The 24,518-nt window shown below is 34.4% G+C and overlaps 1 protein-coding gene across 1 annotated transcript in view; it reads left to right on the top strand.

The window, feature by feature from the left end:
• The window catches only part of GUCY1A2 (guanylate cyclase 1 soluble subunit alpha 2), a 332,065-nt gene that overhangs the window by 76,031 nt on the left and 231,516 nt on the right, over positions 1-24,518 (top strand). The window lies entirely within an intron of this gene.

The following is a 24,518-nucleotide window of genomic DNA, read 5'->3' as shown; positions in this document are numbered from 1 at the left end:
CAGGTTGCTCCGGGCTCAAGGAAGAGAGAGTTGAAGAAACAGATAAAAACTCAGTGAATGAACAACCTACACATGTTTTTGTAGAATACTAAATTAAATAATTGAGGAAATAGCTTCCTGAAAACAGAGCTGAAGACATTTTCTGAATTTTATACATTAGTTTCATAATTGGTTAATTTTTATAATTTTGAAATTTATGGAGATTTTCTTCCCTTTATTAGAGAAGTTATGGGTTTATAGAATAATCATACATAAAATACAGTATTCGCATATTACACCATTTTATTAACATCTTGCATTGGTGTGGAACATGTATTACAGTTGATGATAGTATATTTTTATAATTGTACTAATAGCTATAGTCTATGGTTTAACTGAGGGTTCATCGTTAGTGTAATGTAGTTCCATGGATTTAATAAAATTTTTTTTCTTCTCTTACCGTGTATACAATCTAATATTTCTCCTTTCAATCATATTCAGATATATATATTTCAGTGCTGTTAATTATGTTCACAATGTTATGATGTTGTGCTACCATTTTTTAAACAAAGTATTTGGGATAGTATTTTAAACAACATATTTAATGAACATTTGTTCAGCAGGATTGAATCAGATAATTTATCAAAATCATTCAGTAACGTTTTTACCATATAGTTCAATGATTTAAAAAGATTTAGAATGATTTAAAGATAAGCCTAAATGTATATAATTGGCACATTTGTATATTTTAGTCTAAACAAATTCTTATTATTTGATTATACAGTGATGTTTTAAATAATATTCTTCATATTTGAATACTATATATACATTCTATAATTGTTAATCATTTCAAAGTCCTTTAGAATGGAAAAAACTTGTTAAATATATATTTTTGTCTATAATTTTAGCAGGTTTAAAACTAAAATTATTCTTTTTTTAATTTGGGGTATATTAAAACTGTCAATTCTGATTACCAGAAGGACAATATTTGCCTAGAAGTTTTGAAACAGTTTTGGCCTTTAGAATTATGTTAGTACTTTTGAAAATGTGCCTGAGCTAAAATGTATTATTACCACTGTTATTTGCTTTATACATTTTGTAGACTTGTGAAAAATTATTTCAATTTAAAATTACTGCTTTAGATTTTTTGATATATTTAATTTGGCTTGTATTTCTATTTAATTTGTATACCAGGGTAAGAAATAGACATAATGAAATGATGACTCAAATGTCAAGGCCCCCTGCCAATTCCAATAATAAGGAACTGTGCTCATGGAGAAGATGAAATTATAATTTAAACATTAAGTAGCAGTTTTAAAATAAAGCAAAAGACAGGGTTTTGGGTTAGAATAAGGATAGTTATCCTCTCATCCTATTATTTCATTTATCCTTACTCACTTGGGTGTGCCAGAATGGGATATTTGAGAATTCACAGTTGGCCCAAATTAAAACCAGTCAATATAGTTGTTAATATGGAGTCTTAACTAGATGGATAATATATTTGAATTAGTACATCACCAAAGTCTAAATTAATAGTTTCTTAAAAGATGGAAAGAAGAACCATAAAATCAAGTTTAAAAATTATCTTTCTGTTGATAAATTTGACCTTGATAGTATTTTCCCCATGATAGCTATTCTTGCTAATAGATAACTCGTTTTCTGAAGTCTATGTATTTTTTAGTTGCCTTTAATAAGTAAATGCATTTAAGTAACATTTAAGGTATTTATTCCTCAGTTTACCAGTGAAGGCTTTAATGAAAAATTAGCTCTTTTTGACTTTGCACTTAATGCCAACAACCACCACTCCTACCATAAAAAAAAACACACAACAAAAACCTAAATCTAGAGCTAGTAAAGCAGCTCTGTGGCAGTAACCCACTTGCAGAATGAAAAATAATGCTCGTGACCAACCATCATCTTTGTCATTTTGTGCCATCAGTCATTGGTTTAACTGTATGAACAGAGGTAGAACACTGTCATCCTGTGCTGTTAGTCAGTTTAACTGGATGAATGGAGGTAAGCCACTCTTGTGAGCCATTTGCTGAATTTCCAATCAACAGAAAATCATCATCCCAGCCTCCAAAGAACTGATGTCTTCATTCTGAAATAATGAGCTCTGAAGATGTGTGTTGGTTACCAGTAGCATGGATGTCACTGAGAGGCATCTGATGCAGTAGTAGGTGGAAGGCTTCGATTTAAGAGGTTTAATGTCAGAATGATCTCTTCCAGGTGGTTCAACCAGGTGGTTCAGTTGGGATCATGTGGTTTGATCCCATCATTTTGCTTCCTCTACATCTTCTCTAAGTGATCTTCCATGCCTCACCTATTCTCTCTCTTTCTATTTTCTCCATATGGAATTCCCATGTTTTCATTTACCCTTAAGTTCAACTTACTTTTTTATCATCATCTTTCCTCATCAGATATCAAACATTAAATATAAATGAGTTAGTTACTATTTAAACAAAGAACCAGAATTCAGCATTGATAATTAAGACTGAATGAGGAGCCTATATTAATTTGTAGTTGTTTTTTTTAAAATTTCAGATCAATTCAAATCTAAAATTGTCTTGAGAGTTTGGAAGTTTATAACATTGATCTTTTGAGTTACTTGGTATTGTGGTAAATTTGAGATGAAAGTTGATGAGGTACAATGAAAAGTTTGGGGGTTAAAATTTAGGCATATAGACCTAACTCATTGATGTAGATTCCAATGCTTTTTATATGGGGTGGACTGTGTTTGTAGATAGGGTTGTTAGAAGTTAGAGTAATGGCACATAACTTGCTTCTCTGCAAGATAAGGTCACCATGTGTATGGGACGTGGCACCTCTGACAACCATGACCTTAATAAGTCCTGTAATCTCTGAGCCTCAGATTTATTCATTTGGAAATGAAGGAACCTACTCTAATGATTAATATATTTTTACCCCGTTACAAGTCACATTGAACATATGTGGATTCATATGAGGTTGACTGATCACTAAGCTTTCTTCCATCCCTATTATGCAGTGAGTTCACATGCAGTTACAGAGAGGCAGAGGGGAGCCTGACCTTTCAGTTGTGAAAAGCAGTTCCTATTAGCAAGACCAAGTTAAAATAATTCTCTGGCAGCTTAGGTTTCCTGCTTCATAAGATGATTTGTGAGGATTAAATGAAATAATCCATGAAAAATTCTTGGCATATTTTGGGTCCAGAATTAAATGTCGAATAAATGCTTATTAATATTATTTCTACTGTGATTATTATGGTCCCTTTCTACCTGTAACATCCTCCTATCTACTCCCCTCCTCACTTCTTGCCTCTTGAAAGAAAGTCCTGGAGAATTTAATAATTTTGGAAAAGTATCAAGCCCTTCTAACTCCAGAAAATATGACTAGGGACCTGCTTCTTGTGTCCTAAAGATAGAGTAGAAGGCCACTTGTCACAAATTCTTTAGGAACTCTGAGTGCATCTGCTTTTTATTTACAGGCCATAAATGTTTAAAAATCCATGGTCTCCTTTTCAGACTCATTAAAGCTTTGGAATTAAGTTTTTATTACCTGTGTCTACTAACAGCCTTCATTTTCACTGGTTACAGGATTTTGCTGTGCCGGTGACTTCCAAGATAAAATGGTCTGGTTGGCTTAGGCACAACCTGAAGCAGTGATGGGTTTTGAGAAACAGTAAATAACATGAGTTCTTTTGACATTTTTTTTCTTGGTAGCAATGCCTCAGAGAACTTTAATAATACTGTGGAAGCAGCCCAGCATTTGAAATGTATCATCTGTAGGATAGAGCAATAACGTTGTTATTCATCTTTACGTTTGTTCTCAGGGTCAGAACAGAGGAAAAACACAGCAACAACATGTTTTTTTTTTAATCCTTAGAAATAACTCACATTCATCCTATAAATTAGAAGCTGTAAAACAAATGCTGGGAAGTACTTTGAAAAGGAGAATGTAGAAATTAACCCCTTATTTTCCCTGATCAAATAAATTTCCAAAATGCTCTTTACCTTTTCTAGACATGTGGCCATCTTTTCCTGACATGATGATTGGAAAGTTTTAAATGTATTTATTAATCTTACCATAATGCATCCATTGAAAGGCAAGTTTCATATGGCTGTCAAGAATATATTATTTGACATCAACTTAAATGTAATTCAGTTTGCAAAAGTGTGAACATTCCTTCTTTGTTCAGATCATAACATTATAGTAAGGAATTTCAAATATTGTACTACCACTTATTTTAGGGCTTTCTCTACAGATTAGCATTACAAAACATAGCAGTAAACTTGTTCAAAGGTACCTGGAGTTTTCCTTGCTTTTTGTAATTATAAATGAGATTTTTAAAAAAATCAAGTTTTCCACATTTCTTGAGAACTGCTCCTTGACCATGAACTGCCTTGTTTTTGGCGTCAATTTTACATACTGTTTATTTGAGAAATTGCATTTTCCACTTAAAATATGGTGCTAATAAAGGGCAATGCTATGTTCTTTTATACATAGTCCATAATCTGTTACCTGCCTTTAAAGTATGTGGAACAAATTGGAATTTTGATGGAGATATTACTGAGGTTCATCCTAATTCTTATTTTTTATGCCTATAATGCTAAAGTCCCTGTATAGTGCTGTAAGTTACAGTAGAGTTACTGTGAACTGTATAGTCAAGGGCCACTGTAAATAATTACACAGTGAATTATACATTCCTAAAAGTGATCCATATGCTCAAGGTATATATTTTTCCACATTTTAATTTTTGTTAACAGGAAAGGTTTCAGTCCTAAACTTACATGGGAGGTGCCTCATATCAGAGGTCAGACATTATTTAGCATTGTAGGTTCTAAGTGGGAATAGTCCTTTTAGTTGGAAATTGCGTGGAATCACACTTTACCTTTTAAATCTTTTGAGGTTCATCCATGTTGTAGCATGTATCTCAACCATAGTTTGTTCATTTTTACTTCTGAATAGTGTTCCTTGCATAGATATACCACAGTTTGTTTATTCATTCACCAGTTGATGGACATTTGGATTATTTCCGGATTTTGGCTCTTCTGAGTAATGCTGCTATGAACATTTGTGTACAAGGGTTTGTGTGGATAAATTCCATTTCTCCTAGGTCAGGGGCTCTTAACCTTATTTGTTCCATGGACCCATTTACCAGTCAGGTGAAAACTATGGGTTCCTTACTAAGTCCACACTATACTGTGTAGTATTTACACACCCACACTTACATGTTCCCAAAAGAATAATTACTTTCAATTCAAGCTCAGGGGCCCCTTGTTAAAACTCCTGTACTAGATAGATACCTAGGAGTGTAATAATTGGATTATACGGTGTATTTAGTTTTTTAAGGAATTGCGAAACTGTGTTTCAAAGTGGCTGTGCTGTTTTACATTTTTGCCAGTGATGTGTAAGAGCTCAAGTTTTCTTCACATCCTCAACAACACTTGGTACCTTTTTTTATCATGGCCAGTCTGGTCGGATGAGTGTGAAATGGGATCTCATTGGGTTGCAATTTCCCATCTCTGATGGCTTATGATGTTGATCATCTTTTCCTGTGTTTGTTAGCCCTTGGTATTATTTCTTTGCTAAAACGTCTATTTTAATTTTTGCCTATTTTGAATTCTGTTGTAAATTTAAAAAATACACATTCTAGTTACAAGTCCTTTCTCAAATATATATGTATATATATTTTTTCCTCTCCCAATTTGTTGCTTATTTTTTCATGTCCTTCATATTTTCTTTTGAAGAACAAAAGTTTTAAATTTTGATATCAATGTTTTCTTTTATGGATAATGATTTTGGTGTGATAGCCAAGAAATCTTTGTATAACAGAATCTTTCCTTTTTTTTTTTAATAAAAGTTTGATGATTTATTTCTAAGAGTTTTATAATTTTAGTTTTTAAGTCAGTGATCCATTTTGAGGTAATTTGTGAGGTGTATGCTGTGAGGGCTTGAGATTTAAAAAAAATACGAGCAGCCGATTGTCTCAGCACAGTTTTTTGAGAAGACTCATTTGTCCATTGGACTGCCTTTGTAACTGTCAAAAAACAAAGTGACCATGACTTTTTTCTAGATTTTCTACACATTTCCATTATTTTTTAATGTCTAACTTTATACCAATATGTCAATATCATGGTTACTGTAACTTAATCAAAGTAAGCCTTGAAATGGAGTCTTGTAAGTTGTCCCGCTTTGTTATTTTTTCAAAATTGTTTTGTCTCTTTTGGTCCTTTGAATTCCCATATAAATTTTAGGACCTGCTTGTCAACTTTTTGAAAAGCTGCTGATATTTTGATAGGGATTGAATTGAAACTGTAGGTCAATTTTTGCTCTCTTAATAATAGTCTTCCATTCCATGAAGATGGTGTCTCTCTCAACTCAGTGAGATCTTTTTAACATTTTTCTCAAGAATATTTTGTAGTTTTCAACATGCAGGTCTTGTACATATTTGTTTGATTTATTCCTATGTATTTTGTTCATTTTTCTTAAGAATATTTTGTAGTTTTCAACATGCAGGTCTTGCACATATTTAGATTTATTCCTAGGTATTTTGTTCATTTTGATGTTATTGTGAATGGAATTTTTATTTTAATTTTATGTTTGGATTGTTTATTGCCAATATATAGGAATAAAACTATCTTTTCGTATATTGTCCTTGAATCCTATGGCCTTGCTAAATTCATTTATTAGTTCAATTTTGGGCGGGGTGATTCTTTGAGGTGTTTTGCATATATGGGGCATATTTTGTCTGGGAATACAGTTTTCCTTTTTCCTTTTCTATTTATATTTTTAATTTTTTTCTCTGCATTTTTGCAGAGATAAAAACCTCAGTATAATATTGAATAGAAGTGGTGGGAGTAGACATTCTTGCCTTTTTCTGAACTTAGAAGGAAAGCATTCATTCTTTTGCTATAGTTATGATGTTAGCTACAGGTCGTTGGTAGATGTTCTTAATCAGGTTGAGGAGGTTCTATTTTATTCCTAGTTTGTTGAAACTTTTTAACATGAGTGGGTGCTGGATTTTATCAAGTCTATTTTCAGCATCTATTGAGATGATTGTGTAGTTTTGTCTTTTATTCTGTTAATATGGTGTATTGCACTGATTTTCAGATGTTGAAATAAATTTAAATTCTTGGGATAAATCCCTCCTGGTCCTAGTATGTAAGTCTTTTATTTGTTACTGGATTTGATTTGTTAATATTTAATTAGGGATTTTTGCATCTGTGTTCTTTAGAGATTTTAGTATATAATATTTTTTGTTTTTATTTTAAATTTTTTCTTGTGAGGTCATTGGCCTCAGAATGAGGTGGGGAGTGTTTACTCCCTTTCTTCTTCTGAAAGACTTTGTGTAGGATTTGTACTATTTATTTTAATATTTGAAAAAATTTACCAATGAAACCATCTGGACCTGAGCTTTTCTTTTTGGGGTAATTTTCAATGTCTAATTCTTTTACTTCATTTATTATAGATCTATTCCTATTTTTAGTACTGCAGATTTTCTATTTCTTCTTGAGTTAATTTTGGTAATTTGTATCTTTCTAGGAATTTGTTCCTTTCATTTAAGTTGTCTAGCTCTTTGTCATAAAGTTGGTTCAAATGTTTCCATATAATCCATTTAATTTCCGTAGTGTAAATAGTGATGTGTCATTTTTCATTTCTATTTTGGAAATTCATGGCCTCTCTTGCTTTCTAGTTTCCTGATGATATTTACTAAGGGTTTATCAGTTTTTGTTTTAGTTAATTTTTTCTATTTTTCTGTTTTCCATTGTTTTCTACTTTGATCTCTATTATTTTCTTTCTTTTGCTTGCTCTAGGTTTAAATTGCCCTTATTTTTTTCCGGTTTCTTAAGGTGGACGCTTAAATTATTGAGTTGAAATCGTTCTTTTTTTCTAATATAGTCTTTTGACAGTTTGAAGCTAGGTAGATCCCAGAAGAGCATGTTCTTAAAGCAAATCAATTCCTGTGGGTGTAAAACCTATTGTAGATGGGATCTTTTGATTAGATTCAGTAAAGGGACCTTCCTTTTAATTACATCACTTCAGTAGGGCATGAACCAGGGTAGATCTTACTCCTCTTACTGTGGAATCCTTTGTAAATGGAAGAATAAAGATCTGCAGACACAGAAAAAAAAAGTCACAGAGACAGAGAGAAACCTCCAAAAGTTGATGGACCCAGGAGAGAGAAAAGCCACAGACAGATCAGCCCGAAGCTCAAGCAGTGAGGAGAGAGGAGGGAGGTGAGATGAGTGGACACTGCCATGTGCCTGATCACCCACAGCTGAGCTCAGGGAGAAAATGAGCCTGGAGGAGAAGGCTAAGACTGGCAGAGCTGTCATTGTGCCTTGCCACTGGCAGGAGTCCAAGATTGCCAGCAGTAAACCTTCAGTGAGAAAGCATCTGTAATGATGCCCTGATTTGGACATTGTCACAGCCTCAGTACTGTAAGCTTTTAACCTAATAAATTCCCATTGTAAAGCCAACTTTTTCTGGAATTTTGGATTGGCAGCCTTTAGCAAACTACAGCCAGTCCTTTATATTATAAATTTTGCTTTCCTTCATATCAAATTACTTTCTGATTTCAATTGTGATTTCTTCTTTGGCTAATGGGTTCTTTAGAATTGTGCTTTTTATTTTGCAAATATCACGTTTTCCCAAATTTCTGTCTGTTGATTTCTAATTTAATTTCTTTATTGTGAGAGGACGTACTTTGAATGATTTAAATCCTATTATCAAGTCATTTCCCCCCCCATCAGATAGACTATACTTCATTATTTTCTATAGACAATTGCAAAGAATATGCTTTCTGTTTTTGCTGTATTGAGTTTTAATAAATTCTGGTTAAGTTGGTTGATAGGGTTATTCAAGTCTTCTAAATCATCGGTGATTTTATTTGCTCAGTTTTTCTTTCATTTGAGAGTGGGATTTAGAAATCTCCAACTATACTTGAAGAATTGTCTGTTTCTCCTTTTAATCTGTCAGTGTTTGGGGGTTCTAATTTCATTTGTTCATACATTTATAATAGTTTATCTTCCTAAGGGATTGACCATTTTATTAATATGAAATGACATATTTTGCCTCTAGTACCATTTCTGGGCTTACATACTATTCTGTATGGTATTAATTTATCCCCTTCAGCTCTTTATGTTCACTGTTTGCATGGTACATCTTTTCTAGTCTTTTACTTTCAACTAGTTTCTGCCTTTGATTCTAAAATATGTCTCAAATAGACAAATATAATTGGTACTCACACTTTTAAAATCTGATGATCTCCACCTTTGATTAAAGTGGCATAGTTTCACATTTAATGTAATTATTGGTTTGGCTTGATTTATGTCTACTATTTTGCTTTTTTGTTATCTCTGTCTTACGTCATTCTTGTTTCTCTATTTCTCCTTTCTAAACTTTCCTTTGTATTAAACAAATACTTTTTAGCACACATTTTAATTCCTCTTTTGATGTTGAAAATGTATTTCTAGAGTTATTTAATTAGTGGTTGCTCTAAATATTACAATTTGTAACTTAATTTATCCTAGCCTCCTTCAGATCAATACTGACCTAATATTGGTAGAATATAACAATTTTGTTTCTTCCTATATAACTCCATTTCCTCCCCCCTTTTGTGCTATTTTTATGTGTTTTTATGCTATAGATTAATTATATATAAATGTGTGTATGTATATATGTGTATTTGTGCATGTGGCAGTTTAGTATTGTTTATAAATTCCAAAAATAGATATTGGATTGTGTTTGTAAACTGGTCTGTTCCTCTGGGCATATTATATTATATTAGACTCAGAGGCTTCACTTTTATTTATTAAATGAAGATTAAGGCTTTTATTTGACCACATCATTAGGATGACTTAGTTTGAGTCCCTGTCTACAGTTGGCTTACAGCTAGTATACAGCTGTGGGCTATATAAACAGATGCTCAATCAAAGACAGGGAATAAAATACACAGAGAAGGAAAATACAGAAGCAGATATGCCGGAAGATAGTGTTTCATAGACATGCCCAGGAAGAGAGATGTGCCTGAGAGTCTACAGCTGACCTTGTAGAGAGAACAGAGCAGCTGAACCTGGAAAGAAATGAGCCCCAGGAGGGTGATGAACTTTATGGCAGCCTACAGCTGAGATCGGAAGAAGCTGGGACCACAGAGCTGTAAGAGGAAGGAAGAAGTCTCAACCCTTGCAGAGATCTCCTGCCATCTTGTGTCAACACACGGCAACAGACTTTGGGTGAGAAATGCCTCTTGTGGTACCTAGAGTTGGACTCTTGAGGGCCTGGTAAATGAAAGCTTCTACTGCAAATACTCTTTATAAAAGCCTATAGAGTTCTGGTACTTTGCATTAGCACCCTTTGGGCTGACTAATATATGATGTAAAAGGAATAAGATAAAGAAAAAGAATATTCAGATATTCTTTAATATTTACCCACATATTTATCATTTCCAGTGCTCTTCATTCTTTTCCATGTATATATGTATCTCATATATCCATACATTTTGTTTTAACTTGAGTTCCTTTAGTTTATCCTATACAGTAGGTATGCTAGCTATAAGTTCTAATCCTCATAGTTTATCTTTGAATGCCCTTCTTTCACCTTCATTTTTGAAGGATAGTTTTGCTGGATATAGAAGTCTTGGTTGATCATGTCTATGTATTTTTTCTGTTTTGCTCTTTGAATATGTCATTCATTGTTTTTGAGCTTCCATTATTTCAGATGAGTATTAGTTGTTAATTGTACTGTTCTCTATTTCTGTGAAGGAAATAGAACATTGCAATATAATAGAGAGTGAATGGCCTTAGGGGTTGAAGAGATTGATTGGGCAGGGATGATCTCACTATGGAGTTGCAGTTTGATTTTTTTCAAGGAAGTACATAAGACTCATGCATTTCTTTCATATTCTGGTTTTGATAGGATTTATAAAATGATTACTCTGTTGCACCATTTGACACATTTTGATTTTTCCTAAATATTCTTTACAAGGGCACCCAATTTTTTTCCCCTTTCTCTCTTTTCCTATCCTCTCCTTTCCTCTCCTTTTCCCTTCCTCCCCTTCTATGTCCCCTCTCTCTCCCACCATTCTTTACCTCCCCATCCTCCTTCCTTTCTCCTTTTTTTTTTTTAATAAAGCTATCATCTTTTTTTGTGGCTGCTGAAGCTTTTTAATCATATTTTTTCAATCTGTTGTTGGATTGCTTTTATTAAGTTTTTTATTGTAGAATAATTCATACTTTACATAAAATTTGGAAAGTGCTGACGATTAAGAAGAAAAACATCTATTTTGTATTAATATCCTGAAACATCCACTTATAACATTTTGGTGTCCCTCTGTTTACTTTTTTCTCTAAAATCTCATTTATTATATAGTTTTAGATAAGATTTAAAAATCTCTTTTTTCCTGATGGAAATGTTTTAACTGCCAATTTAGTCCTCGTATATTTTTCAGATTTTATTTAGTAGTACAGTTAGTAAATTTTCTGCCTTGTATTTTCTTTGATTATGCAATAGTATTCTAACATGTTTTTGCACCAACCACCCCTGTCCTTATCACTTCCTGTATCTTGTATATTCTTCAATTCACTTTTCTTTAAAAACATTTTTTGGAAATAGAAATGTAAGTCTAGGTTTTAACTGTCAAAATTATTAATACATTTTTTTAATCCACTTTTCTGACACTCCATTTTATCGTTACTTTACATAGCTTAGGTTGAAAGGACAGACATTTCTCTGGACATGTTCTTTCTGTGTGCCCATTTGGTAATACAGCAGTTGTATCTGAATCACAAAGCCAGTATGTACCTTTAGACTTCCTTTATTTCTAAATAACAACTAAACTCTCTGGAACAATGGTCCACTCTAAGTCCCTTAGAAAAGCATTATTGATACGTCAGTGTTGTTATCACGACAGCACAGGATATATCACCTAAAGAAACATGATGCAGTTATCTTAGAAATCTTTATCCAAAATTCATCAGAAGAGAATTCCAGACCTGGCTATAGTTCTGTTATCATCTGTGTGTTGGGAAGAGAACTTAGATGGTCATGGTAACTATCTACTGTCTTCCTAAAATATCTTCAAGACAGAAAAAAGATACCAGTGTCATGACAACATAATATACTAGGTTTTCTTTTCTCCTTTTCTCCTCCTATGTTTTAAAAATTTATTATTGAAGTGCAATATGTGGACAGAATGTACCCAGACCATCCATGTACAGATAACTGAGTTTTCACAAATACCCTTGATGCAGTCAGCACCCTGGATCAAGGCAGAGAACATGAATTGCACCCCAAAAAGCCCACTTTCTGCTACTTTCCAGTAAACACACCCTCACAAGGCTATTACTGTTCTCACCTTTTCACCTGGTTTCTATTATACATAATCAGAAGCTACAGTATATATTATTCTGTATCTGGCTTCTGTATCATGAGGCTCATCCATATTGTTGCATAGTAGATTGTCACCTCATTGCTGTATAGTATTTGTATTACAATTTGTCCATTCTCTTGAAGGATATGTGAGTGAGCTGTTTTTGGTTTTTAAGAAGAGTACTATTGTGGACATTATAGTACAGAGCTGTCCAGTAGGGAAACCACAGTCATATGTGGCTTTTAAGTTGAAATGTGGCTAGTGTTATAGAGGAACCAAATTTTTATTCTTACTTAAATCTAATTATATTTGAATATAATTATAAATAGCTATTTGTGGTTAATGGCTACCATATGGGACAGCACAACTCTAGTATAATACAAGTCTTTAAGTGAACACATGTACTTATTTCTGTGGGGTATAAATCTATAATAGGAGTAGAATTGCTGGGTTATAAGGGTAAGCATATCTTCAGAATTGGGAGACCATGAATTTTACTTTTATTCATTCTTTATTTGAATCTCTATAGAAAGTATGAAGAAGTTTATCTTGCTCTGTACAAATGAGAGGTCACAAGATATAGCCCCCTACCTTACCACAACTTCACTGAAGACTGCAAGTCCAGAATATGGAGGGAAGTTCTTTAAAAACAAAATTCAATTTCAGCTCTTATGAAATAAATGACAAAACTAGAGCAGGATATATTTTTCGTCCTATTTTTAATTAATTTATTTTTATTAGAGAAATTATAGGTTTACAGAAAAATCGTGCAGAGAATACAGATTTCCCATACCCCCTCTCCGTTATTATCACCTTGCATTAGTGTGGTGAACTTGTTATAACTGATGAAAGAATGTATCTATTAACTATAGTCCATTATAATTCTTAGTTTACATTTTATCTTTATTTTTATTTTTAATTTATTTCTCTCCCCTTCCCCTCCCACCCCTAGTTGTTTGCTCTCTGTGTTCATTCACTGTGTGTTCTTCTGTGACCGCGTCTATCCTTATCAGCAGCACTGGGAATCTGTGTTTCCTTTTGTTGCGTTTTCTTGTTGTGTCAGCTTTCTGTGTGTGTGCTCCATTCTTGGGCAGACTGCACTTTCTTTCATGCTGGGTGGCTCTCCTTACAGGGTGCACTCCTTGCACATGGGGGTCCCCTACGCAGGGGACACCCCTGTGTGGCACAGCACTCCTGGTGCACATCAGCACTGCACATGGGCCAGCTCTACACGGGTCAAGGAAGCCCGGGGTTTGAACCACGGACCTCCCATGTGGTAGGCGGATGTCCTATCCATTGGGCCAAGTCCACTTCCCTTGGTTTACATTAAGGTTCACTGTTTTTGTTGTACAGTCCTAGAGATGTTTTTAAATTTTTATTTTAGTAACATATTGTAGCAGTTTGACATTATTTATGAATTCCAAAAATAGATATTGGATTATGTTTGTAAACTGGTTTGTTCTTCTGGGCATATTAGATTATATTGGATTCAGAGTTTTTGCTTTTACTTGATTAAATACTGATTAAGGCTTTGATTGGGCCACCTTGGTAGGATGTTGAGTCCCTGCTGTATCACGGAGAAGGGAGGTTGGAGTTTGATGCAGAGTATGGGGAAGAAAAGGCACAGAGAAGGAGGATGCAATGGTGTTCTAATGCTGAAGCCCTGGGAAATAAACACACAGAGAGGAATACAGGTGTCCTTAGCCATTTTGCTGTAACACATGGCTATAGACTTTGGTGAGGGAAGTAACTTAGGCTTTATGGTCTGGAGCTTCTACCCCAAATAAATACCCTTATAAAAGCCAACAAATTTCTGGTATTTTGCATCAGCACCCCTTTGGCTGACTAATACACATATATACAATCTAAAATTTGGAGGCAATCTGGTTGCAACATCTGTTGCCCATTGATTGCCAGGGTTGATTCCTCTAATGTTTTTACTCTTCCAGGATACTGGGATTTGGTATAATTGGCTTCCAGAACTCAGAGCACAACTTAATTATTGATTGCTATAGCAACTTTTAAATAATAAGTTAACCTTCCTTGTGTTTCTCTTTTCAAGTAGGTTTAATGATAGTGTCTAGTTTTTATGATCCCAACTGCAATAATTAGCTCTACATGTGCCTTGGTTGGTATCTTCTTTGACCAAGCCCAAAAGTAGTGTTGAGAGGCAGTGTCGTGAGCATGAATAAGAACAGAATCTCTGCAGGGTTGCTCAAGGTCACATCTTGTCTCTGTCACTTACTCGGCTGGTTGACTTGAGCAATTTAGGTTTTTAAAATGCACTGTCCTTGCCAACTTCATAGTCAGTGGGCCCCCTTGTCCACTCCTATTTCCTTGCACAAATAACAATGACACTTTTCCCTGACATCCACAAGTATGTTCCTACTTATTTCAGTTTTAACATCAAATTTATTTAACATTCCCTTGGTTGTTTTCCTCTTCTTTAATCCTTAGTTTTGATTAAGCCCCACTCCCCTAGCTAAATTCTTTTTTATCCCCCTTCCCCCCCCCCCCCCACCGCCATGGCTTTTTGCGTGCTCTCTGCTTTCTGTGTCATTCGCTATATGTTCTTCTGTGTCTGTATTTATTTTATTTTCCCACCCTCCTTGTGGCTTGCTTGCTGTCTGCTCTCTGTGTCCATTTGCTGCGACCTCTTCTGTTTTTGCCTGTCTCCCTTCTTTTTGTTGCGTCACCTTGCTGAGTCAGTTCTCTGTGGTACTTGTGGGCTAGGCGGCACTCTGCAGCACATGGGCCAGCTTTGCCTTCACAAGGAGGCCCCAGGACGCAAACCCAGGGCCTCCCATATGGTAGACGGGAGCCCAACTGATTGAGCCACACCTGCTTCCCCCCTAGTGAAATTTGATATCATTCATTCTCAGAGGAAAAAAATGTCAGAATGTGGTTTACTATTTTAAAAAGCCAATATATATTGGGTAATTTCAGTGTTTCAGGCACCATTTTAAGTGCCTTATGACAATTTTGATAAGAATAAAATGAAAACTGCCTTCAAATATTTGAATAGTTATTGCATGGAGGAACGATATTCTTTTTGGTTCAGAGGCAAAATCAGGATCAAAGAATAGGTAATATAATGAAGTAGATTTTGGTCTAGGATTAAGAGAACTTTTCAATATTACAGCTATTAAAAATGGAGTATGTTGCCTTGTGAGAAAATGAACTACAAAATCCTAGGGGATTAAAAAATGATTGAATGACAGCCTGACAGGGATAGTTTATTTAAGATTCACACCCTGAGTGGGAATCAAAACTTCTTCAAAAGTAATTATCATCACATTATTTTTATAATGTTAATTTTGGGAAATCACCATAATATTCGAATAGATTTTCTGTGCTAATATGAGGAAAACATTCAGTTATTTTATTTTCATAGTGGATTTGGTTTAATCTGAAAATGTAATGAATTGGTGGAATAGAGAGAAGATTTATAAAAGCTGTAGTTCAATTTAGAAATATCCGTTCTTCCAAAACTTAGCATATGGTGTTCTTCAAAATTATCCTCAGTGAAGAATCTTTGATATGTCATATATATTTGGGTTCCAAGGTCAACCATTAACTTCTGCTTACAAAATTCAAGAAAATTTGATTTCTATGACCTATCATGAATAGTAAAGCATAGTAAACCTCCCTTTAAAACATTTCAGCGAACAAAAGTGCTTCATAAGAAAGCCATTGATTGGCCTATATTTTTCAGCATCTGTGAAATTACCCCTTTAGGGAAGGCTGAAATAGTAAACAAGCTACTAGCATTTGAGTCTTTAAAAAGTTTTATCCAGACCTATTTAGTTATCAGAAAATATAAAGCCATTCTTCATATTTCTATTATACTGGGTGTTAAAGATTCTGATCTCATATTAGAAACATCTGTTTCTATTGTTTTTGAAAAAGTATGATCAGAATTCTTGATTATGTTTAACAATATTTCCTTTTCTTTCTGTAGGGAATAAGAACTGTTCACCATATTTCTGAAAAGAATCCAAGTATTTATGTTTGAATGGCATTATGGTTTTGTTTTTTCCTTTTCTCCCTGCACAAATTAGCTGAAGAAAGGGTGTGCGCTTTTCAGAGAAGTTCTGGGGAGTCAAAAGTCAGGATTTATTGAGAGAGAGAAGGGGAGGAAGAAAGTGTATTGGAAAGCTCTTGCTCTTTGAAGGAGAAGTCAAGGACTGTATTTCTTGGCAGGACAGACTTATCTGTGATATTGTTGATAGTTAATATCAGGAATGCTCATGATAACATGAACAAGTCCTTAAAAGAACTGAGATTTCAAGTGTATATGCCTCAAAATTGTGAGTGAATGAATGTCTCATTAATGGCCATACTTCACCTGCTTTAGAATTGATGACGAGGGGAAATATTTCCTTCTACTTTAGGAAAGGTGTGAGGGAATCTATTTCCATGTAATATATGGAAAACTCAAACCGTGATTTATAATACCTTGTATTTCCATGCTTTCTAATTCATGTGTTATTTCGTATACAGTAATAAGTGTAGATCTAATATTTAAAATTCAATAAACAAAAGTTTAGAAAGATTTTTATAAGAATTTAACATTAAAAGTATTCTTTGTTACTCTGATGCATTTCCTAAGTAGGTTCTAAATTCTTATATTAATATATTTGAAACTTATAATGACTGATTTTTTTTCCAGTGGTTTAATTACCATTCTACTCTGTTCTGTGTTTTTAGAGACTTTTCCATACTCTGAGTTGATTATTTTTTGATATACATGTCGTTTTATATATAATATGAACTATATATACTATAGAAACCCAAAAGGAAATAAAATTTTTTGAAGTTGCAGTTCTTACCTTACCCGCACCCCATTTACAGGAAGAAATAATACTGAAAAATTCTTTATAGATCCTGCTTTCTATTTCTCTATAATCCTTTTGATTTAACAGGATTATGTATTTTGTAGATTTTTACATTTCAGTCTATACGTTTTTCCACTTGTAAGTAGATGTGACTTTTTAAACTTGAATCTACCTTATTAAATTACAGAAGAGAATGGGTAATTTTGTCTATTAGGCAAAGGAGTACAGTTTGCTGTCCCTGACATTACAGCCTTGGATGCTATAAAAATTTGCTTTTACTTTCTCAAAAAGGCATTATCTTGGAAACTTAACATATGGTTCAATCTCTTTAGCTTTCCCCAGACACTTTTTTTTCAAGAGAACCACCATTTTTCAGTATAACCTTCTGGGTGCTGCCAATTATTCAGTTTATAAGGCTGAACACTATCATACAACAATTGTTAAGTAATTTAATTTTAGAAATGTATTTGAGAGCCTTCCTAAAATCTAAATATAGAGTGTGTGTACATATATATATATATATATATATATATTTCTTTTAACCACTAATTTGAGAATTCCAAGGAGGGAAGGATGTTAAGTGGGTCTGGTATGAAATGTTCTTTATAGTGTGAGTAAAGATCTGGCCTCATGATCCCTGAAAGAGGGAAAATATTCTCTTAAATTTGTAATACTTTTATTATTTTATGTATAATAAATGATTTTAGCACTTTATTATTTTTTATGTTTATCCTTACTAATTTTTGACTCTTTAAACATCTTATATTTATTTCTACCTATTATACAATCATAGATGGGAGATTAATTTTGTTATATTCTGTTTGCTTCTTGCCTCAATCAAGGATTGCTTTCGCCTAAGTTTATTTTCTATAAGCTACTCGATTCTCTAATTTTATCTGTCTCCTCTATCATTGTTTGTATTTAATGCATCGCTTTGTTGGTTTGACACAGCTGGATTGAGTAGGACACACTTTTTAGCATATTGTAACTTATTTTTCAGAAGCATACTTTATGGTTAAGCAGCCCTGCAGAGACGATAACATGGATTCTCAAGATTGTTTTTAAGATCAGCCACTAACTTATTTATAAACTATGATATATTAGAGTGTGGGAGACCATTTTTCTTTATTTTTTAGCTTAAAATGTAAAAAATAATTTTTTTCATCTTGTCAAAAATTAAGATAGAAAATTATCATTTAATTATTTAGACATTCCATTTCTCCACTACAGTTAGTCAAAATATTTAAAAATTCATTTTTATTTAACTTAAATTCAAGGCACAGAATCCCTGCCACCACTTACCTTTCCAGCACTGAGGACAGTTTAAAACTGGCTTCATACCTCTTTGTATAGTATTGACTGGCAGTAGGAGTGAAGAGAATGTGCTCTAAAATTGTACAAGAGATAGTACAGATGTAAAATATGATTTGTTATGGCAGTTATTGAGACGAGTTGATAAAGTTAATCGAAATTTCAAACTGTCATTCATTTTCTTTAAAATTAGGTTACATCTAGTTTCTGGTTGAAATTTAATGTATTAAAAAAAGATAATCTTAGGGTCTAGATCGTTTGCAAACTTTTTCAAAGCTTTTAATGGACTTTAAAAAATAGGGTATAAATTCTCCTGATAGGGTATATGATAATTTCTTGCCACTCTTTTAAGGACAATGATAATGATGATGATGAAAATGATGACTCGTATTTGAGTGCTTGTTACCAGGCACTCTTCTAATCACAAACGCACGCATACACACACACACAATCTCATTTAATCTTCATAACAAACCTGTGAGGCAGGGACTATTTTTGAGGCTCACGTTATAGATGAGGAAACTTAAGTATACAAAGAGACTAAATAACTTTTTCAGGCGAATACACGCTCAAGATAGGATTTGAATGTAAAACTAAGACTCCAGAGCCTGTGCTACTTATATGGCCTGAAATTAACTTCACTCTCATGTCCTTATGAAGGAATAGTAAACAACCTATATTTTTTAGCATTATTGCAAAAGGCAGTGTTTATGCACTGTATAACATTCTTGTCCTTACAGAGAGATCAACTTTGCAAAAAAAAATAAGTATATGTAAGGACCACACCTAAGACCAACATCCCTGGGCGTGTGTGTGGCTACAGACTTCCTAAGTTCTTTTTAGCAGTGCACAGTAAAAATCACACAAAATAAAGCCAAATGGAAGTTGGGTAATGCGGTCATGCATTTCTCGGTGCTATTTCCCAACACTGTCTACGTGTCTCAGTCTGCTGCTCTGTGGAAAGCAGTCAATTCTCCCACAAGTCTGTTCTCTCGAGTTGTTGAAAGGGCAACAGATTCTGAAGGCACTCCAGCCCTCTGCAGTGAATCTGCTGTGACTAGGAACTCTTGTACTGCAGAGTCATGTTCTTTCTTCCTAACCAGCTGACCTCATTAACAATGTCAGGTTATAATGCTCTTCCTTTGACCTGAGTTAAATTTCTTTTCATATCTCACATTAGGTAGTCCTTTTGATTGTCCTGTGCGCACAAGTGTAAATGATGCCAAACTACGCTATTGGTAGCTGCTTTTTTTTGTGTGTGTGTGTCTAAAGATAGCTACGTATGCTGCTTCTGGGTAATTGAGGCAATTTCAATTTCTTTCCTACCTGTTGTAAAATGTACAGGAAATTCTAATACCATCTTGATTGCCTCTTACTACATTCTTCAAAGATGTGTGAAAAAATGTATTTTTCTATATAATGTTGATTTGCCTTATTATGTAGGGAAGCAATTCTTATCTTTCTCATTCTGTTTATCCTTTTGCAAATAGACTTGAGAAAACTTGTGTCCATTTTTACCCCATGGAAACTACCTCTGATATAAGGTAGTTCTTTTGGCTTTAGATTGGCTTTACACTTTAAAAATTCCCCAGTGTTTTTCTCACAAGGCTTTTCCTGCTTTGTAACCCTTGTGTTTCCTCGGGGCAATAGAAATTCCCAGTGTAGTCTCACATTCTGGCCCCGTTTTCTTCTTTTGAGGTTTGATATATGGTTACTGTTACTTTTTCGTATTTCAGTATTTGCTAAAATCAGAATTTTAAAAATTTGCTTCCAGTGCATCTTTTTTGTCATGTTTCTTTTGAATTTTCCAGTTTTGCACAGAACTTGTCCATGATGTCAGATTTACAATGGCATGTTTATGAGCACATGGCTCTGGGCCGTCCAAGAGATCCACCACCTCTAATCCATCTGGGCCAGCGACAAGGTTGGCCCCATGCCTGAGCCTTGTCCTCGTGCTCCTTTGCTTTAGAGAGACCTGCGGGGGCTTTGTTCATGATTATATTTGCAACACTCAGCTATGGCCTGGCACACAGCAGCTACTTTGGTAGTGTTTGCAGAGGAAGTGATTCAGTAATTCATCCTACTTTGTTGTAAAAGCCAAAGGGTGATAATGCATGTAACTGCATTTTGAAAAGTACTGTTTAATTATGAGATAGTATTGGGTAAAATTAATTAGTTCATTAAATACTAGTCATATTTACACTTTACTGTTAACCTAAAATAATTTGCTTACTTTAACTGTTTCTCTAATCTCCTTGTCACTTTGGTTTGCCTGGCTTAAAACCGAAAGAGAAAAACAGAATTACACATAAATCCTAATTATGGGTCCCTGTTTATGATTTGTGGGTAATGAATCCTAACGTAAGCAATCTGATCTTATTATATTTCTTCTTCATATCCTAGTATTTTTCTTCAATGGGTGTTACAAATTTTTACGTTGAGTCCCTGGTCAGCTTTCTTTCCTTTCTTCCACTTGGTGCAGAATTTGATATAAATACTTTTACAGCAAGATTGTATAGTTACGTTGCTTTGAGTGGTTTTTACATTTTTAAAATGTTTCAGCCAACTTTATCTTTTTTTGTACTAATGGTAACATTGGCACAAATGTAAAAAATATACATTTGAGATGTGTCCCTTTAAATCACACACATTTATTTTATGTTAAACGGTGTCACCTGGTAATGTCTTGAAAAAAAATTTAGGCTTCCTTTTGCCAAATAAATCAACTACATGTATGGAGTCGTGGTTCCATTCAAGACCATTTGTAGAACACCTTTTTCATTCCAAGCATTTTGGGGATACAAACAGGAATATACCCTTAAGGTGTCTTTTTCATTCATTACCCATATTGCATATATACATGTTGTTTGTCTCCATATCTTTCTCTCTCATTAAATTGTGAATTTTTAAGGACATGAACCGTATCTTACATATCTTTTTTTTAAGCACCCAGTCTGGTGCCTGGCATGAAGTAGGCATCCAATTGTTGAATGAATAAACTCATAGATATTTTGTCCTTCAGAATGAGGACACATCTAAAAGTATTTTGTTCATAAAACTTGATTGAAATTCTTCATTCACTTTAATACTTTAAGTAAGAAGGCAGGTATTTCTTATACCCATCTAACAGTCGAGGAAACAGGCAAAAAGTGTAAATGATTTACCATATGCTTTGGTGCTAGCACCCTGGTCTCCTCGTCCCTGTCTGCTTCCTGTGACAATGCTCATTGAAAGAATGTATCAGCACTTTCTCAACTTCCATGGAATGAATATGTTTTTTGGGTTGACCTGATGCCCATCTGATAAGACTTCTACTTGGAAATAAATGAAGCACCTTTCTTTTTTTTTTTTTTTAAATGTATTTTTTATTTATTTTCCAAAGATACTTAGATTACATAAAACGTTACATAAGAAATATATGGGATTCCCATATGCCCCATTCCCCACATGTCCCACCCTTCCTCACGTAAACAACTTCTTTCATTAGTGTGGTATGATGATGTCTTTTTTTTTTTTTTTAGTTCTGGGCTTTGTTTTATTTATTTATTTTTTTTAATTTACTTTGTAATAATATTACATTAAAAATATATATATATGAGGTCCCATTGAACCCTACCTCCCCCACCCCACCTCTCCCCCCCTCAGCAACACTCCCTCCCATCATCATGACACAGCCATTGCATTTGGCAAGTATATCTCTGGGCACCCCCGCACCCCATGGTCAACGGTTCACACCATGGCCCACACTCCACCCCATTCCATCCAGTGGGCCCTGTGAGGATTTACAATGTCCGGTGATTGCCCCTGAAGCACCATCCAGGGCAGCTCCATAGCTATATGCCATTTCCTAGTAAGGGACCCTGAAGCACCTTTCTTAAAGAACTCAGTAACTTTATTAATTCTTGAATGCCCGCTTTGTGTTGTGCTAGATGCTAAGTACATAGCGATGCACAAGTAGGAGTTGTTAAGGCGTGTCTACCCCACTGGGAGGGGAAGATGCACAAACACCAAATACATTGCAGTCACTGCTGAAAACAGAAGGGTTGTTTTGTTTTTTGCTGGTTTCCTTAGTTACTTTTTATCAACTGCCTACTATGAGCAAGGCCTTGGATTAAACAAACTTTTAAAATATAGTCTCCTTTAATCTTTTCAACAGCCCTATGAAGTCAAATCCCTATCCCCATTTTATAGATAAGAAAATAGGCTTTGTGTTGTGGGATTATCAAGGAATGAATAATTGCTCCTTGGTGGAGGAATTGGAGGAGGAAATGGGGAATGGGAAAATGTCATGATCAGATTAGTTAAGAAACAGATCTTAAGTATTTATTTAAAGCATGTTCTTCATAAAAGAGTGGAAGTTTTTCACCAGAATTGTTTTAGACCTTTGATCATCTTTTGAAAGCTTTGGGTCAGTATTTTGTCTTGAGAATTACATTTCTGGCAGGGATTCCTGGGAATATGAGGAAAAGTCATCATAGAATGTTCTAGTTGGCTGGAAGTATGGAAACATCTGAGGGATTTTTCTGGTTAGATCCAATAGGAGCAGTAATCATGCTGCAAGTTCTGCTCTTAGAGCATTTCAGGATATGGGAAATTGAATTCAGTGAACATGGAAATGATAATGAGAAATCCATAAACAAGTTTTAAAAATAGGTGACTTCCATGCCCTGTTCCTGGCTTTTCCCATGGTGTCACATCGTTATACTCCGTTTCTCAGGGGCTGAGTAAGGCAGAGTTCACAACAGTTGACCTTATGACCTGATACCTTTCCCAGCTTTTGGACACACACACTGAATTGATTATAATGCATAAAAAGAAAAATCAAAACCAGGCTTATCATACGATTCTTAATAGGTTAAAAATTTTGGAGAAAGCAGAGGCTCCATCTCCTTGCCTGACTACAACACTATTGTTTTCAGTGGATAATGAAGCCCCAACATAGTATCATTTGAAACCAAGTGCAGTAAGGGCAGACTGAATAAGGGAAACTCATGATATATAGATTTTATTTTATTTTTTAAAAGATACTTAGATTACATAAATGTTACATAAAAAAATGTAGGGAATTCCCATTTACCTCCCACCCTCCCCCTCCCACACTTTCCCACATTAACAACATCCTTCATTAGTGTGGTACATTTGCTGAACATGTATTGGAGCATTGCCACGAAGTGTGGATTATAGTTTACATTATAGTCTAAACTCCCTCCCACACATTTTTGTAAGTTATGACAAGATACATAATGGCCTGTATCTGTCACTGCAGCATCATTCAGGACAGTTCCAGTGTCCTGAAAATGCCACCCTATTAATACCTATTTTTTTTTTCAGAGATACTTAGGTTACATAAATGTTACATAAAAATATAGGGATATATAGATTTTAGAAGGAGAAATTATTTTTGTTACAGTCTTTATTCATTATTATGAAAGAAACTAACGACTTAATGTTCTCCTTACTTGAACTGGTAAGGAAGTGTTAACTAGAAGTGGCCTCACAAGGTTTGCTTTAATGAATATATAAGTCATATGCAATTATAAGATCCAAATGGAAAACAACTGGAAATGCTTAAACCGTGAAACATGGTTCAGTTTCTTTAATTGGCTAAAATTGCCCCATAAAATAGCATTTAACACTTTTAATGAGGCTTAATAAATCCTCTTGAGGATTAAAAACAAAAGTAAATTCACGTTTAACCCACATTGGTATGTTATACATTTTGAATTAGTGGGGTGTGATTTAATGACTTTTTCACTTATTTCCAGTGGTAAAACTGAGGCAGTTTTTCTGAATCTCAGCGAGCGAGTTAATTAAACTCCAGCCTGATATAGGTGTCTCTCTGCCTTGAGTGTCTTCTCTAGCCCAGTGTAACTGTGGGCAGCTTGACCTGTTCTCAAGTTATCGTTGAGACGTCATGAGAGCAGCTGTTTGTAACTCTAAATCATTTCTCTTCCAAGCTAAGACGCTCTAGTTTCTTAAGTTACTCCTCAAGTGATTGGTTCTTAGAGATTGTATCATCAAGCCTGCCTTCTGGTGAG

This window comes from Dasypus novemcinctus, chromosome 27 (genome assembly GCF_030445035.2).
Source record: "Dasypus novemcinctus isolate mDasNov1 chromosome 27, mDasNov1.1.hap2, whole genome shotgun sequence".
NCBI classification, from domain to species: Eukaryota; Metazoa; Chordata; class Mammalia; order Cingulata; family Dasypodidae; genus Dasypus; species Dasypus novemcinctus.
Note: the sequence above shows the minus strand (reverse complement) of the source record. Positions and strands in the feature narration are given on the sequence as shown.